The sequence below is a fragment of the Rattus norvegicus genome, chromosome 9, assembly GCF_021556685.1.
Source record: "Rattus norvegicus strain SHRSP/BbbUtx chromosome 9, alternate assembly SHRSP_T2T, whole genome shotgun sequence".
Classification (NCBI taxonomy): Eukaryota; Metazoa; Chordata; class Mammalia; order Rodentia; family Muridae; genus Rattus; species Rattus norvegicus.
In genome coordinates, this window is record NC_141542.1 from 14,172,416 (window position 1) to 14,188,286 (window position 15,871).

The 15,871-nt window shown below is 38.9% G+C and overlaps 1 protein-coding gene across 27 annotated transcripts in view; it reads left to right on the forward strand.

Moving 5' to 3' along the window:
• The first annotated feature begins 11,088 nt into the window (after window positions 1-11,088).
• The window catches only part of LOC148003344 (sulfotransferase 1C2A-like), a 30,104-nt gene continuing 25,321 nt past the window's right edge, over window positions 11,089-15,871 (forward strand). For 3 of the 27 annotated variants that reach the window (XM_087568394.1, XM_087568384.1, XM_087568388.1), the window contains exon 1: window positions 12,909-13,119. The gene's annotated coding sequence lies outside the window, so the exon portion shown is untranslated. Of the gene's footprint in view, window positions 11,344-11,631; window positions 11,783-12,908; window positions 13,120-14,845; window positions 14,984-15,871 lie in introns of those variants that run through there. The other 24 variants (XM_087568382.1, XM_087568385.1, XM_087568389.1 and 21 more) reach the window with 17 other exon arrangements.

Sequence of the window (15,871 nt, forward strand, 5' to 3'; positions counted from 1 at the left end):
CCATATTGGTAATTTTTTATCAGCAATGAATACATGTTCACCATTCCTCAAATCCTCACTAAGATCAGTTGTCATTTAGTTTATTAATATTGGCTATTCTTAGGGGAGTGAGGGGAAATAGTTTTATACCCACTTTAAAATTGTTTTTTCCCCTCAATGGTCACTCTTTAGTTATAAATATAGTTTGGATGATAACCCTCTTTTAAACGTATAATCAATCAGTCAGGATATTTTTCTATTCTGCAGGCTGACATTTGAATAATGATGATCTTTGCTGTACAGAAAATTTTCAACTTCACTAGATTAAATTTATTAATAATTGGTTTTAATCACATTCCTGTTTAAAAACTATTTTCTTCTTTGATGAATTCAAGCCTCTCTCCCACTTAAACTTTTACCAAACTGAGGAAGATTTCAGCAGATGGAAAGATCTCCCATGCTCATGGATTGGCAGGATTAATATTGTAAAAATGGCCATTTTACCAAAAGCGAAAAACAGATTCAATGCAATCCCCATCAAAAGACCAATCCAATTCTTCAAAGAGTTAGACAAAACAATTTGCAAATTCATCTGGAATAACAAAAAAACCAGGATAGCTAAAACTATCCTCAACAATAAAAGGACTTCCCGGGGAATCAGTATCCCTGAACTCAAGCAGTATTACAGAGCAATAGTGATAAAAACTGCATGGTATTGGTACAGAGACAGACAGATAGTCCAGTGGAATAGAATTGAAGACCCAGAAATAAACTCACACACCTATGGTCACTTGATTTTTGACAAAGGAGCCAAAACTATCCAATGGAAAAAAGATAGCATTTTCAGCAAATGGTGCTGGTTCAACTGGAGGTCAGCATGTAGAAGAATGTAGATCGATCCATTCTTATCACCCTGTACAAAACTTAAGTCCAAGTGGATCAATGACCTCCACATCAAACCAGATACACTCAAACTAATAGAAGAAAAAGCAGGGAAGCTTCTCGAAGACATGGGCACTGGAGAAAATTTCCTGAACAAAACACCAATGGCTTATGCTCTAAGATCAATAATTGACAAATGGGATCTCATAAAACTGCAAAGCTTCTGTAAGGCAAAGGACACTGTGGTTAGGAAAAAACGGCAACCAACAGATTGGGAAAAGATCTTTACCAATCCTACAACAGATAGAGGCCTTATATCCAAAATATACAAAGAATTCAAGAAGTTAGACTGCAGGGAGACAAATAACCCTATTAAAAAATGGGGTTCAGAGCTAAACAAAGAATTCACAGCTGAGGAATGCCGAATGGCTGAGAAACACATGAAGAAATGTTCAACATCTTTAGTCATAAGGGAAATGCAAATCAAAACAACCCCGAGATTTCACCTCACACCAGTGAGAATGGCTAAGACCAAGAACTCAGGTGACAGCAGATGTTGGCGAGGATGTGGATAAAGAGGAACACTCCTCCATTGTTGGTGGGATTGCAGACTGGTACAACCATTCTGGAAATCAGTCTGGACGTTCCTTAGAAAATTGGACATTGAACTACCTGAGGACCCAGCTATACCTCTCTTCGGCATACACCCAAAAGATGCCCCAACATATAACAAAGACACGTGCTCCACTATGTTCATAGCAGCCTTATTTATAATAGCCAGAAGTTGGAAAGAACCCAGATGCCCTTCAACAGAGGAATGGATACAGAAAATGTGGTACATCTACACAATTGAATATTACTCAGCTATCAAAAACAATGACTTTATGAAATTCATAGGCAAATAGATTTAACTGGAAAATATCATCCTGAGTGAGCGAACCCAATCACAGAAAAACACACATGGTATGCACTCATTGATAAGTGGCTATTAGCCCAAATGCTTGAATTACCCTAGATGTACAGAGCACATGAATCTCAAGAAGGATGACCAAAATGCGAATGCTTCACTCCTTCTTCAAAAGGGAACAAGAATACCCTTGGGAGGGAATAGGGAGGCAAAATTTAGAACAGAGGCAGAAGGAACACCCATTCAGAGCCTGCCCTACATGTGGTCCATACATATACAGCCACCAAACTAGATAAGATGGATGAAGCAAAGAAGTGTAGGCAGACAGGAACCGGATGTAGATTTCTCCCGAGAGACACAGCCAGAATACAGTAAATACATAGGCGAATGCCATCTTAAACCACTGAACTGAGAACGGGACCCCGGTTGAAGGAATCATAGAAAGAACTGAAAGAGCTTGAAGGGTCTTCAGACCCCATATGAAAAACAATGCCAACCAACAAGAGCTTCCAGGGACTAAACCAGTACTCAAAGACTATTCGTGGACTGACCTTGGGCTCCAACCTCATAGGTAGAAATGAATAGCCTAGTAAGAACACCAGTGGAAGGGGAAGCTCTTGGTCCTGCCAAGACTGAACCACCAGCGAACTGGATGGTAGGGGGGATGGTGGTAATGGGGGGAGGATGGGGAGGGGAAGAACCATAAGAAGGGGAGGGTAAGGAGTTAGGGGGATGTTGGCCCAGAAACCGGGAAAGGGGATAACAGTCAAATTGTAAATAAGAAATACCCAAGTTAATAAAGATGAAATATATATATATATATATATATATATATATATATATATATATATATATATATATATATATACATATACATGAAATGAAAAGAAAAAAGAAATTCACGCATTTTTTACATTTTCCAGTTTAGTGTAATAAAGTTTTTTAAACTATTTCTTTATGATTCTCTGAATTTCCTCAGTGTCTGTTGTAATGGCCCCCTTTCACATCTCTAATTTTCCTAATTTTGATTCTCTTTCTTTTTTTTTTGTTTTCTTTTTTTTTTTTTTTGTATTAACTTGAGTATTTCTTATATACATTTCGAGTGTTATTCCCTTTCCCGGTTTCCGGGCAAACATCCCCTCCCCCCTCCCCTTCCTTATGGGTGTTCCCCTCCCAACCCTCCCCCCATTGCCGCCCTCCCCCCATAGACTAGTTCACTGGGGGTTCAGTCTTAGCAGGACCCAGGGCTTCCCCTTCCACTGGTGCTCTTACTAGGATATTCATTGCTACCTATGGGGTCAGAGTCCAGGGTCAGTCCATGTATAGTCTTTAGGTAGTGGCTTAGTCCCTGGAAGCTCTGGTTGCTTGGCATTGTTGTACTTTTGGGGTCTCGAGCCCCTTCAGGCTCTTCCAGTTCTTTCTCTGATTCCTTCAATAGGGGACCTATTCTCAGTTCAGTGGTTTGCTGCTGGCATTCGCCTCTGTATTTGCTGTATTCTGGCTGTGTCTCTCAGGAGCGATCTATATCCGGCTCCTGTCGGTCTGCACTTCTTTGCTTCATCCATCTTGTCTAATGGTTGTACCAGTCTGCAATCCCACCAACAATGGAGGAGTGTTCCTCTTTCTCCGCATCCTCGCCAGCATCTGCTGTAACCTGAGTTTTTGATCTTAGCCATTCTCACTGGTGTGAGGGGAAATCAAGTTTCTCTCCATTTAGTTTAATGTTAGCAACTGGTTTGCTGTATATGGCTGTTACTATGTTTAGGTATGGGCCTTGAATTCCTATTCTTTCCAGGACTTTTGTCATGAAGGGGTGTTGAATTTTGTCAAATGCTTTTTCAGCATCTAATGAAATGATCATGTGGTTTTGTTCTTTCAGTTTGTTTATATAATGGATCACGTTGATGGTTTTCCGTATATTAAACCATCCCTGCATGCCTGGGATGAAGCCTACTTGATCATGGTGGATGATTGTTTTGATGTGCTCTTGAATTCGGTTTGCCAGAATTTTATTGAGTATTTTTGCGTCGATATTCTTATGGGAAATTGGTCTGAAGTTCTCTTTCTTTGTTTGGTCTTTGTGTGGTTTAGGTATAAGAGTAATTGTGGCTTCATAGAAGGAATTTTGGAGTGATCCATCTGTTTCAATTTTGTGGAATAGTTTGGATAATATTGGTATGAGGTCTTCTATGAAGGTTTGATAGAATTCTGCCCTAAACAGGTCTGGACCTGGGCTCTTTTTGGTTGGGAGACCTTTAATGACTGCTTCTATTTCCTTAGGAGTTATGGGGTTGTTTAACTGGTTTATCTGTTCCTGGTTTAACTTCGGTACCTGGTATCTGTCTAGGAAATTGTCCATTTCCTGTAGATTTTCAAGTTTTGTTGAATATAGGCTTTTATAGTAAGATCTGATGATTTTTTGAATTTCCTCTGAATCTGTATTTATGTCTCCCTTTTCATTTCTGATTTTGTTAATTTGGACACACTCTCTGTGTCCTCTCGTTAGTCTGGCTAAGGGTTTATCTATTTGTTGATTTTCTCAAAGAACCAACTTTTGGTTCTGTTGATTCTTTCTATGGTCCTTTTTGTTTCTACTTGATTGATTTCGGCTCTGTGTTTGATTATGTCCTGCCTTCTACTCCTCCTGGGTATATTTGCTTCTTTTTGTACTAGACCTTTTAGGTGTGCTGTCAAGCTGCTGACATATGCTCTTTCCTGTTTCTTTCTGCAGGCACTCAGCGCTATGAGTTTTCCTCTTAGCACAGCTTTCATTGTGTCCTATGAGTTTGGGTATGTTGTACCTTCATTTTCATTAAATTCTAAAAAGTTTTTAATTTCTTTCTTTATTTCTTCCTTGACCAGGTTATTATTGAGTAGAGCATTGTTCAATTTCCACGTATATGTGGGCATTTTTCCCTTATTTTTATTGAAGACCAGTTTTAGGCCGTGGTGGTCTGATAGCACGCATGGGATTATTTCTATCTTTCTGTACTTGTTGAGGCCCGTTTTTTGACCAATTGTATGATCAATTTTGGAGAAAGTACCATGAGAAGCTGAGAAGAAGGTATATCTTTTTGCTTTAGGATAGAATGTTCTATAAACATCCGTTAAGTCCATTTGGCTCATGACTTCTCTTAGTCTGTCTATGTCTCTGTTTAATTTCTGTTTCCATGATCTGTCCATTGATGAGAGTGGGGTGTTGAAATCTCCCACTATTATTGTGTGAGGTGCAATGTGTGTTTTGAGCTTTAGTAAGGTTTCTTTTACGTATGTAGGTGCCCTTGTATTTGGGGCATAGATATTTAGGATTGAGAGTTCATCTTGGTGGATTTTTCCTTTGATGAATATGAAGTGTCCTTCCTTATCTTTTTTGATGACTTTTAGTTGAAAATTGATTTTATTTGATATTAGAATGGCTACTCCAGCATACTTCTTCTGACCATTTGATTGGAAAGTTGTTTTCCAGCCTTTCACTCTGAGGTAGTGTCTGTCTTTGTCTCTGAGGTGTGTTTCCTGTAGGCAGCAGAATGCAGGGTCCTCGTTGCGTATCCAGTTTGTTAATCTATGTCTTTTTATTGGGGAGTTGTGGCCATTGATGTTGAGAGATGTTAAGGATTAGTGATTATTGCTTCCTGTTATATTCATATTTGGATGTGAGGTTTTTTTGTGTGCTTTTCTTCTCTTTGTTTTGTTGCCAAGACGATTAGTTCCTTGCTTCTTCTAGGGTATAGCTTGCCTCCTTAAGTTGGGCTTTACCATTCATTACCCTTTGTAGTGCTGGATTTGTAGAAAGATACTGTGTAAATTTGGTTTTGTCATGGAATATCTTGGATTCTCCATCTATGTTAATTGAGAGTTTTGCAGGATACAGTAACCTGGACTGACATTTGTGTTCTCTTAGGGTCTGTATGACATCTGTCCAGGATCTTCTGGCTTTCATAGTTTCTGGCGAAAAGTCTGGTGTAATTCTGATAGGTCTGCGTTTATATGTTACTTGACCTTTTTCCCTTACTGCTTTTAATATTCTTTCTTTATTTTATGCGTTTGGTGTTTTGACTATTATGTGACGGGAAGTGTTTCTTTTCTGGTCCAATCTATTTGGAGTTCTGTAGGCTTCTTGTATGCCTATGGTTATCTCTTTTTTTTAGGTTAGGGAAGTTTTCTTCTATGATTTTGTTGAAGATATTTACTGGTCCTTTGAGCTGGGAGTCTTCACTCTCTTCTATACCTATTATCCTTAGGTTTGATCTTCTCATTGAGTCCTGGATTTCCTTTATGTTTTGGACCAGTAGCTTTTTCTGCTTTACATTATCTTTGACAGTTGAGTCAATGATTTCTATGGAATCTTCTGCTCCTGAGATTTTCTCTTCCATCTCTTGTATTCTGTTGGTGAAGCTTGTATCTACAACTCCTTGTCTCTTCTTTTGGTTTTCTATATCCAGGGTTGTTTCCATGTGTTCTTTCTTGATTGCTTCTATTTCCATTGTTAATTCCTTCAACTGTTTGATTGTGTTTTCCTGCAATTCTTTCAGGGATTTTTGTGATTCCTCTCTGTAGGCTTCTACTTGTTTATTAATGTTTTCCTGTGTTTCTCTAAGGGAATTCTTCACATCTTTCTTGAAGTCCTCCAGCATCATGATCAAATATGGTTTTGAAACTAGATCTTGCTTTTATGGTGTGTTTGGATATTCTGTGTTTGCTTTGGTGGGAGAATTGGGCTCTGATGATGCCAGGTAGTCTTGGTTTCTGTTGCTGGGTTCCAGCGCTTGCCTCTCGCCATCAGCTTATCTCTAGTGTTAGTTTGTTCTGCTATTTCTGACAGTGGCTAGACTTTCCTATAAGCCTGTGTGTCAGGAGTGCTGTAGACCTGTTTTCCTGTTTTCTTTCAGCCAGTTATGGGGACAGAGTGTTCTGCTTTCAGGCGTGTAGTTTTTCCTCTCTACAGGTTTTCAGCTGTTCCTGCGGGCCTGTGTCTTGAGTTCACCAGGCAGGTCACTTGCAGCAGAAAAGTTGGTCTTACCTGTGGTCCCGAGGCTCAAGTTCGCTCGCGGGGTGCTGCCCACAAGCTCTCTGGGGCGGCAGCAACCAGGAAGATCTGTGCCGCCCTTTCCGGTAGCTTCCGTGCACCAGGGTTCCAGATGGCGTTTGGTGTTTTCCTCTGGCATCCAAGATGTGTGCAGAGTGCAGACTCTTTTGGTTTCCCAGGCATGTCTGCCTCTCTGAAGGTTTAGCTCTCCCTCCCACGGGATTTGGGTGCAGAGAACTGTTTATCCAGTCTGTTTCCTTCAGGTTCCAGTGGTGTCTCAGGCGCAGGGGTCCTGCCGGTCCTGGGCCCTCCCCTACGGGAACCCAGAGGCCTTATACAGTTTCCTCTTGGGCCAGGGATGTAGGCAGGGGTGGGCAGTGTTGGTGGTCTCTTCTGCTCTGCAGCCTCAGGAGTGCCCACCTGACCAGGCGGTGGGGTCTCTCTCCCACGGGGTCTGGGAGCAGAGAGCTGCTGCGGGCCGGGATCCGCGGGTGTGGGACTCCCGGTAAACACAGGACATGCCCGGTCCTAGAGGAATTCTGCCTCTGCGTGTCCCGAGTTCATCAGGCAGGTCTTTTGCAGCAGAAAAGTTGGTCTTACCTGTGGTCCCGAGGCTCAAGTTTGCTCGCGGGCTGCTACCCACGAACTTTCTGCGGTGGCAGCAACCAGGAAGATCCGTGCCGCTGTTTCCAGGAGCTTCAGTGCACCAGGGTTCCAGATGGCGTTTGGTGTTTTCCTCTGGTGTCCGAGATGTGTGTGCAGAGTGCAGTCTCTTCTGGTTTCCCAGGCGTGTCTGCCTCTCTGAAGGTTTAGCTCTCCCTCCCACGGGATTTGGGTGCACAGAACTGTTTATCCGGTCTGTTTCCTTCAGGTTCCGGTGGTGTTGATTCTCTTTCTTTTCTGGCTAATTTGTCTAAAAGTCTGTCAGGACTATTAATTTTTTAAATGAAATAGTTCTTAATTTCACTTACTTTTAGCGTATTGCTTTTTTTGTTTATTTCTATCTTATTAGTTTGATCTCTGTGTTTGATTATTTCTTTCTGTCTGTACTTTTGGGGTAATGCTTCTGCTTGTTTTTTTTAAAGTGTTCATGTGTATCATTAACTTATTAATATGAAATCTTTCCAAGAGTTTTTGTGCAGACATGCAGAAAGTCAGAATGACCTAGATAGATAGTCTGCATGCTCTAAGAAAATCAGATGTCAGCCCAGAATACCTAGTAAAACTATCAAACATAATGAAAGGTTAAAGAAAAAACATTTCACAGTAGGGACAAATATCAGCAATTTCTGTCCACCAATTCATTTCTACACACGGCATTAGTTATAGACCAAAAGAAGGCACAATGAGTAAATAATCCCAAAACACGTAGGCAAAAGATGATTAAAAAGTGAGTCAGGAACACAAAAACAACAGGAATTAATAAATACTCCTTAATAATAACTGTTAATATTTTTAATTTCTTAATAAAAAATACAGAATAAGATTTTTTTTTTGATTAGAAAGCAGGATCCTGCTCCCTGGAAGAAGCACACTTGTCCATCAAGGACAGGTACCATCTTAGAGTTAAAGAATAGAGAAATGTACTCAAGGGAATGAGGACAAGAAGCAAGCAGGCTAACTATTTTATATCTGACAAATATACTTCCAACAAAAACTAATTAGAAGATATAAGGGAGGAAGCTAAATACTCATTGAAGGAAAAAACTACCAACAGGATGTTACAGTTTTAAACATTTCTGTACCAAATGTAAGGGCACCCCCTTTCATACTACAAACACTACTCTATCCAAAATTATATGTCGAGCATCACACAGGTATAGTGACTTCAGGACCTACTTCTAACCAATAAGCAGGTCACCCTGACAAAAGCTAAACAGAAAAACTCTGGAGTTAATTACATCATACATTGAATGGAGCTAATGGGACTCTTAAAATGTTTTACCCAATCATTAAACATTAAATTTTATTTTGGCAGTTAATGACATTTTCTCCAAAACTAAACACAGTACTAGGAGAAAAAGTAAGTCTTCATGAACATAGAAAATTGAAATAACATCTGACATCTCATCTTGTTAATGCAATTTTATAATTAACAGTTTCTTGTTTATCTTGGTTATCTTCCAAATACATGAGACAGAGACTATAAGGTTTATTTGATAAGCTTTACAGAACAATATCTGAGTAGTTATTAATCAATCTAATCCTTTAAGCTAATCTGGCTACCTCTCAGGGAAGATTCCCAAGATACTTGCATTTTAGTATTGATTTGGCTCTCTCTGCTCTGTGCACTTTTCCAGGTATCTCTCGGACTCTCTCTTTGTGTTGACGTTTCTTTAACCCCTTTATTTACTCCTTTCCACTCACTGGAATCGGAAGTCCACCCCTGTTCTCTCCCCTGCTCAGCCATTGGCTGATCAGTTTTCATTGACAAATCAGAGAATAAATGGGGAGCAAAATGTATATAACAGCGAGACAGGAGATATTGGAATAAGCATTACAACGCCATGTCTGGATTACAAGAAGTTATGGGAGCAGAGAAATCAACATTTGAATAATACAAGGCTAATCTTTATACAATGCACAAAACATTATGCCTATGCCATCAGACTACCATGTATTAAATATGGATATCAACAATAGATATATCAAAAATTATACAATCTCATGTATAAAAACTGGTTCAAAACAGAATCCAAGAAGGAAGTAAAAAAGCTTTAGAACTGAATGAAAATATGACATACCAAATCTGTGGGAAACAATGACAGTATATTTAGCAGGAAAGTTCTTAGGCTAATTAAATGGTACAATTTAAATGCATTATTTATATGATGTCCAAACTACACCTAAATGACGTTTTTATAAAAAAATCAGTAATGAAAATGTGGTAGAACACACTTCCAGCTTTTAGGAAGTGGAAGCATAGGAGGAGTTCAAGGCCAGGCTAAACTACATAGCCTCAGCTAAATGATCTTTGTCCACAAAAGGAAAAGAAAGTAGGGAAAAGACAGTAAAACCAAGGCCTTCAGATGATGGCTGAAGGAGAATGTAACAGGGAAAAGAGTCACAGAGATTCCAAGGTTTGGGTAAGGAAATATTTACTGAAGGGATGGGGTGTTGTTTCTAGTACAGGACTTTCCTCTTTATTCTGTATACTAGAATGGGGAAAAAACAGTTCACTATCTCTATTTGTAAATAATGTTTTATTTGAATACAGTCATGCCTAACTACTTAGTGTGATGTGACTGATTTCACAGTAAATAGACAACTTTGCAAAGTTACCATATGATTGATCAGTAAATCATAACATATTTTTCATATGCTGCTGCAAAAGATATACATCTGGTCTTTATTATTAAGTTTAAAGTGTACCACAAAAACCATGTGCTAGAAACAATCATCCCACATTCATGCATGAATCCTATTTAGAAGGGTCCTTGAAAAGTAAATAGGATTGGGTGAGAATACATAAGGTAAGAACTAGAATATTTTCTGTTCTTCTCTGTGTGATACCTCTGCCTCAGAGGGCACAAGGTTCTCTATTCTTCACTTCTTGATAAATTACCTAGTCTAGGCTATTTTGTAATAGGAAGAGAAATCAAACTAAAACCCTGCTATGTAGAACTAAAAACCACCACTGAAGGTTTTCAGGATAACCATGTTTACCAGCCAGTAAGTGCATCTGAATGGACAGAACCAAGGGAGCACATTGTCCTATTGCACATTCTTTTATCTTACCTGTCTCCAGAATTCCACTGTCTTTTACAGAAGCAGGAGATAGGGCTATATACTCAACCCAGGAGTTTTGGGCCATTTCTCTTAAGATTTTGAGAGCAGTAACAACACATGCAGTACCAAGTTTTAAAAATCTTAAGATTTTTAACACTTCTTTCTTTGCACACTCCTCCATGTCTGATACAGTTCCTAGTAATCAACCAATATTTAATGAGTAAATGGCCATCATCACTAGTTACTAGAACAATATCAGTATTTCTTTCCATCTTTTTATAGAATTCAAAGCCTCCTATTGCCTGTTCATAGAACCTTTTGGCTTTCTAACTAGAACATGTTTCCAGAAGCTACTAGACATCACCAATATCCCCCTAAAGTCTCAAAAGACATAAGTGTAGTGCACTGTTCTCCTTCCCTTGAACAGAGGCCCTCAAGAAGAATGTTTCTGTCACTTTCCTCCCACATTGAGAATTAATTCAGCCTGCATGCTCTTTCCTCTAGAGGACAAAAGTCCAACCCTGATTTAAAACATATATGTGGCCAATACTATCAAAAGTAAACTTACTAATCATAATACAATATGGCAACACTGAGGAGTGATTTCCTGAAGAAAGCCACAGCATTCATGCCAAGATGTTCTTGTGTCTCCAGGATGGGGTCAAAGTGGGTGGATTCCTGTGCTGCCAGTTAACCTTGGATCAGGGAATTTACTAGTCTGAAGGAGGATCTTCAGAAGAGACTGTCAGAAAAGGAAGACGGTGCATCTGTTCTGCTTAACATCTTACAGACCCATACTGCTTGTGCTTAAACACTAACTGTAAGTAATTAAAGATAGCATATAGCACTGACTTTACTTAGTCCTTTAAATGAAATGCCATTAAACACTGAATAGAAAATATGCTGTTAGGCTGAAGAGATGGCTCAGCCATTAAAGGCTAGGCTAACAACCGAAAATGTAAGAAAATAGATTACACATTTTGAAAGATGAATGGGATTGTTGGCTCTTCAATTGACAAGGGCAAAGTTCAAATGATGTTGGCTAACAAGAAAAATGTTATTTTTCTTTAAAAGAAGTTGTTTAGAGTAATTTTCTTTTATGTTTGAGTGCTTTACCTGTGTCCACAGAAGCCAGAAGAGGGCATGGGTCCTGTGATTGGATTTACCAATTCTTGTAAGCCATTTCAAGTGTGAAATAGTTGCATGCAGTGTATGACATCCCCAAAGAGACACCAGGACACAGGACTTTCTACTACAGGGTAATTAATTGGCTTGATGATCTTGTACAGGTGTTATACAGGTAACCACATCAGCTCTGATTCTTGCACCAGCTGTTTCATTTACAGAAGTCAACATTTTATAGCTGTCCTCTATATCTGCTGGCTCATACACTCTTTTTCTATTTTGTGGAGTCGTTTCCATAGCAATTGGATAGTTCTTCTCTGAACTTGTGCTAAAATTCTGCAGTGAGTCCATCTGATCTTTGGCACTGGTTATTTGGGACATATATTATTTTTATTATTTTCTTCAGTCTCATCACTAATTTATGGATCTGTTTAGCTCACTTGTTTTTTATTGGTTTAATTTTGATATGTCAAGTGTTTCTAGAAATTTTCTGTTTCTTTCAGACATTTCAGATTAGTGGAAAAGAGACTTTTAAAATAGGTTCTTATAATTTTCTTAATTACATTTATATGTTATAATATTTCCTTTTTCATTTCTCATTTTATTATTTGGGTCTGTAAAAACACACATGCACTTAGGCTTTCATTCAGGGCTTTCTATTTGTGAGTTTTTTTACTTTTCTTAGATTAACATAGAGTTTGCCAAAATATATTCAAATATAACTTTTAATTTAATGGATTCTTTGGAAACTTTTTTGCTTCCATTTCATTAACTTTTGACCTCTTTTCATCTACTGGTTTGGGGTTTGGTTTGCTCAAGTCTTTTGGATGTATCATTACGTTATTGATTACTGATGTCTCGATTAGTTTTTCATTAAGCATTCAAAGCTGTAATATTTCATTGTGTTCAGATAGAATGCAGGAAGTTATTTCAATTTTCCTGTGTTTGTTGAAAGTTGCTTTTTGTTCTAATATATGGTGAATATTGGAGAGATTTCTTTGTCTTGTTGAGGAGAAAGTATAATTTTAATGTTTAGGTAGATGTGCTATAAGATATATTTTGTCCTTTTGCGTTATGATTTCATTCAGTTCCAATGTTTGTCTGTTTAGTTTGAGTCTGGACAACCTCTCAGTTTTTGATAATTGCGTACTAAAGTCATCCAATGTCATTGTGGTGATTAATCTGTAGATTTAGATCTAATAGACAGTATTTGTTTTATGAAATTGTGTTTAGTGCAGTTATGGTTATAAATATTTACAGATTTTCTTTTCTAGAGGCCCCTTACTTGATCAATGGGCTGTCAGGAGTGACTGAATATTTGAGGACTTTTACCATCTTTTCCCCTGGATTCTAGCAGCTTGTTTCAACTGTCGAAAGCTGTATACCATTTCTGTTCTCTCATTTATTGGCGTCTGGTTGGTGGCCCACAGTTTGTTGTGTGGTAGAGGAAGTAAATAGAGCTGTTGGAGGGGTGAGTGTCAGTTTAGTTCATCACTGTGACCATGAAGGAATCAGTTGTAATCAATGCTCACTAAATACATATGCCAGGTTGTTAGAACCTATTGATTTATCTCCTTTACATTCACCCTCAATACATAGCTGTTCAATTAATGATATCACTCTGATATGGGATAAAGAGTCTAAAGTGACACTTTGAGTGTGAAAATAGTTGCATGCAGTGTAGGACATCTCCACACAGTTACTAGGACACAGGGACTTCTGCTACAGGGCAATTGCGACTTGCGAGTCAACAAAGAAAACCTCTTTTAGAAAGGAGGTGGTAGAAGACATATCAGCCATGGAGGAATTACAGTATCAAAAGATGAGTTAAGCTTTAATTTCCTGGCTAAAGCAAGTTTGGAAGTTGCCAGAAGATATCTAGTAAGCTCAGTTTGATCTGAGGTAGCCAAGAACAACATCAAGGAACATAATTTGCCTTCTTCATGCAAGTATGTATGTATGTGTATATATATATGTATATATATATATATATATATATATATATATATATCATGGGATGATGTGAGTATAAATAAATATATACATAGTTTCTTCATCCAGACTTTTGTTCTGTCCTTTCTTCATATGTGTGTATCAATGAATATATTCTGGAAAGAAAGGGAAAAAGCCAGCATTTGTAACTATTTAGTCTGTGTTGGGTCTGTCTTTCTCTCTCTATTTCTTTTTAAATTTTATTTTTCTTGGATATTTTATGTATTTACATTCCAAAGGTTATCCCCTTTCCCTCTCTCCCATACCTCCTCCCCCTGCTTCTATGAGCATGCTCCCTCTCCTACCCACCCACTCCAACCTCAGAGCCCTGGTTCCAAGTTTTTAATCTAACAGTACTGATTGGAGGTAATTAGCATGACTCACATTTTATAGATATAGAACAGAAATCTCTAAGAAGGTCCCACTGGGTACCTGAGACCATGTAGCCAGTATTTTAGTTTCTCCATTACTGAACCCAAGTCTGTTTACTTGCCAACAGAACAGGACCCAAGTAACTAAGACTAGCTCTTGTGGTAGAAGAAAAACAAAGATTCTTTAGACTCGTGTTTTGAAATGTCTTTTTAAACTCACTCAGGTTTTAAGCTTCTTTTTATCACAGTCAAGGGGAGATTGGGAATTAGTTTACTTAGTGAATCCTGGTGGTTAATAATTTTTTTAGTTTGGCACACCGTAGCATCACGAGTCTTAAAAGGTAAATGAGGTCATGTATGTAAGCCTCATGTGCCGGGTTTGAGTAACTTTATAAGGGCTGCACTCATCTAGGCACAGGGTGCTTTGAGCAAAAGGCTGAATGTGTCAGCTTTTGAGTTATTTTTCGTTTTGAACATAAGCATGGCTATACTCTTGTTTTTCCCAGTTTAAACTCTATCAGAGTAGAGAGGAAGAAGACCAAGTAGCATGGAAACTTTGCAACAAAGCCAGGGCCTGCACATAGTGGGGAACCAGGTGGTCTTAGAGAGGGAGGAGCAGTGTGTTTGCCTCAGTGCATTTCTCTAAACAGCCTTGAGTCTGAAAGTACTTAAGGTAGTGGAGATTTATAGACCAGTGATCACTAAACAGTGAGACTTACTTCCTCATTGGCCAGATGCCAAAGTTTGTTTCTTGTAGTCCTGACTCTGTTGATTAAAGCTCTAGCTGATCTCGTTGATTGCAGAGCATTTGAGATTGATTGCTAAAGGTTGGGTACATTTGGCATAGTAGAATTTGAGCCTCTGTGCTTGCCATATACCAGACATACTTTCTTCCTTCCTCTAAATGTACCTTTATACTCACCGAACACTGGGCAGTCCAGCTTTTAGATTGCTGACAACTAGAGTTTGAAGGTAAGAACACAGCTTATCTAAAACATTTGGCATAACTTGTTGGTGTATGTTCTTAGTTCTCAGACATACAGGTGCTAATGTGTAAGTGGTGTAACTCAAGTCAGAAAGATCCTAAGTCTTAAGAAACCTAAGAAAAATAATAATAAAAAAATCTGAAGCTAACATTGGCTGTGTTCAACTTAGAAATTCATGCAGACACCTTTCCACAATACCATCTCTTTGTGCATCCTGTACTTTTCCCTCACAAAGACTCCCCTCCTGTCAGCCATCTACACTGCTCTGGCTATGACTATTTCTTCACCACACTGGACCCTCTTTCGTCTAAGTCTGTGGACACCATTCAAGCTAGGCCTATAAAAGGAACTGGACCAGGTCTCCTGCTTAGGGAAGTTACTTATATAAGCAAGTAACCATAGCACTGTGGCATAACATCTGGAAAGTTCTCATGTAAATTTAGATCCTCTTGCAGCTCAGGGTGGAGGACAGTTATGATTTCAAATCGTGTCTGGAGGACAGTGTGAGGACCTGTCTCAGAAAACAAGATGAAAGGTTAACTCTATGGAAAAGACTAGAGATTGTTTCACAAAGGAGGCCACAGGGACCTGGCCTCAGAGGACGAAAAGGAGCCTGCCTGGGAAAGTCTGTGTGTCTATCTGCCTTACTCTAAAAATAGCAGTGACCACAGCTGAGACCACCTATAAGTAGAAGCCCAAGGAAGCACTCTTTTTCTCTTCTAGCCTGCATGCTGTGGGCTGTCAGATGGCAGGTGTATTTCTACCTGTGTGCTCCTTGACCTTCTATGAGGTTATCAGAAGTAGAAAGTGTCATTCTCAGTATTTGATGTACCCAGTCTGCGAGGCACTGGTGCTCAGTAGCACAGGAAGCTGC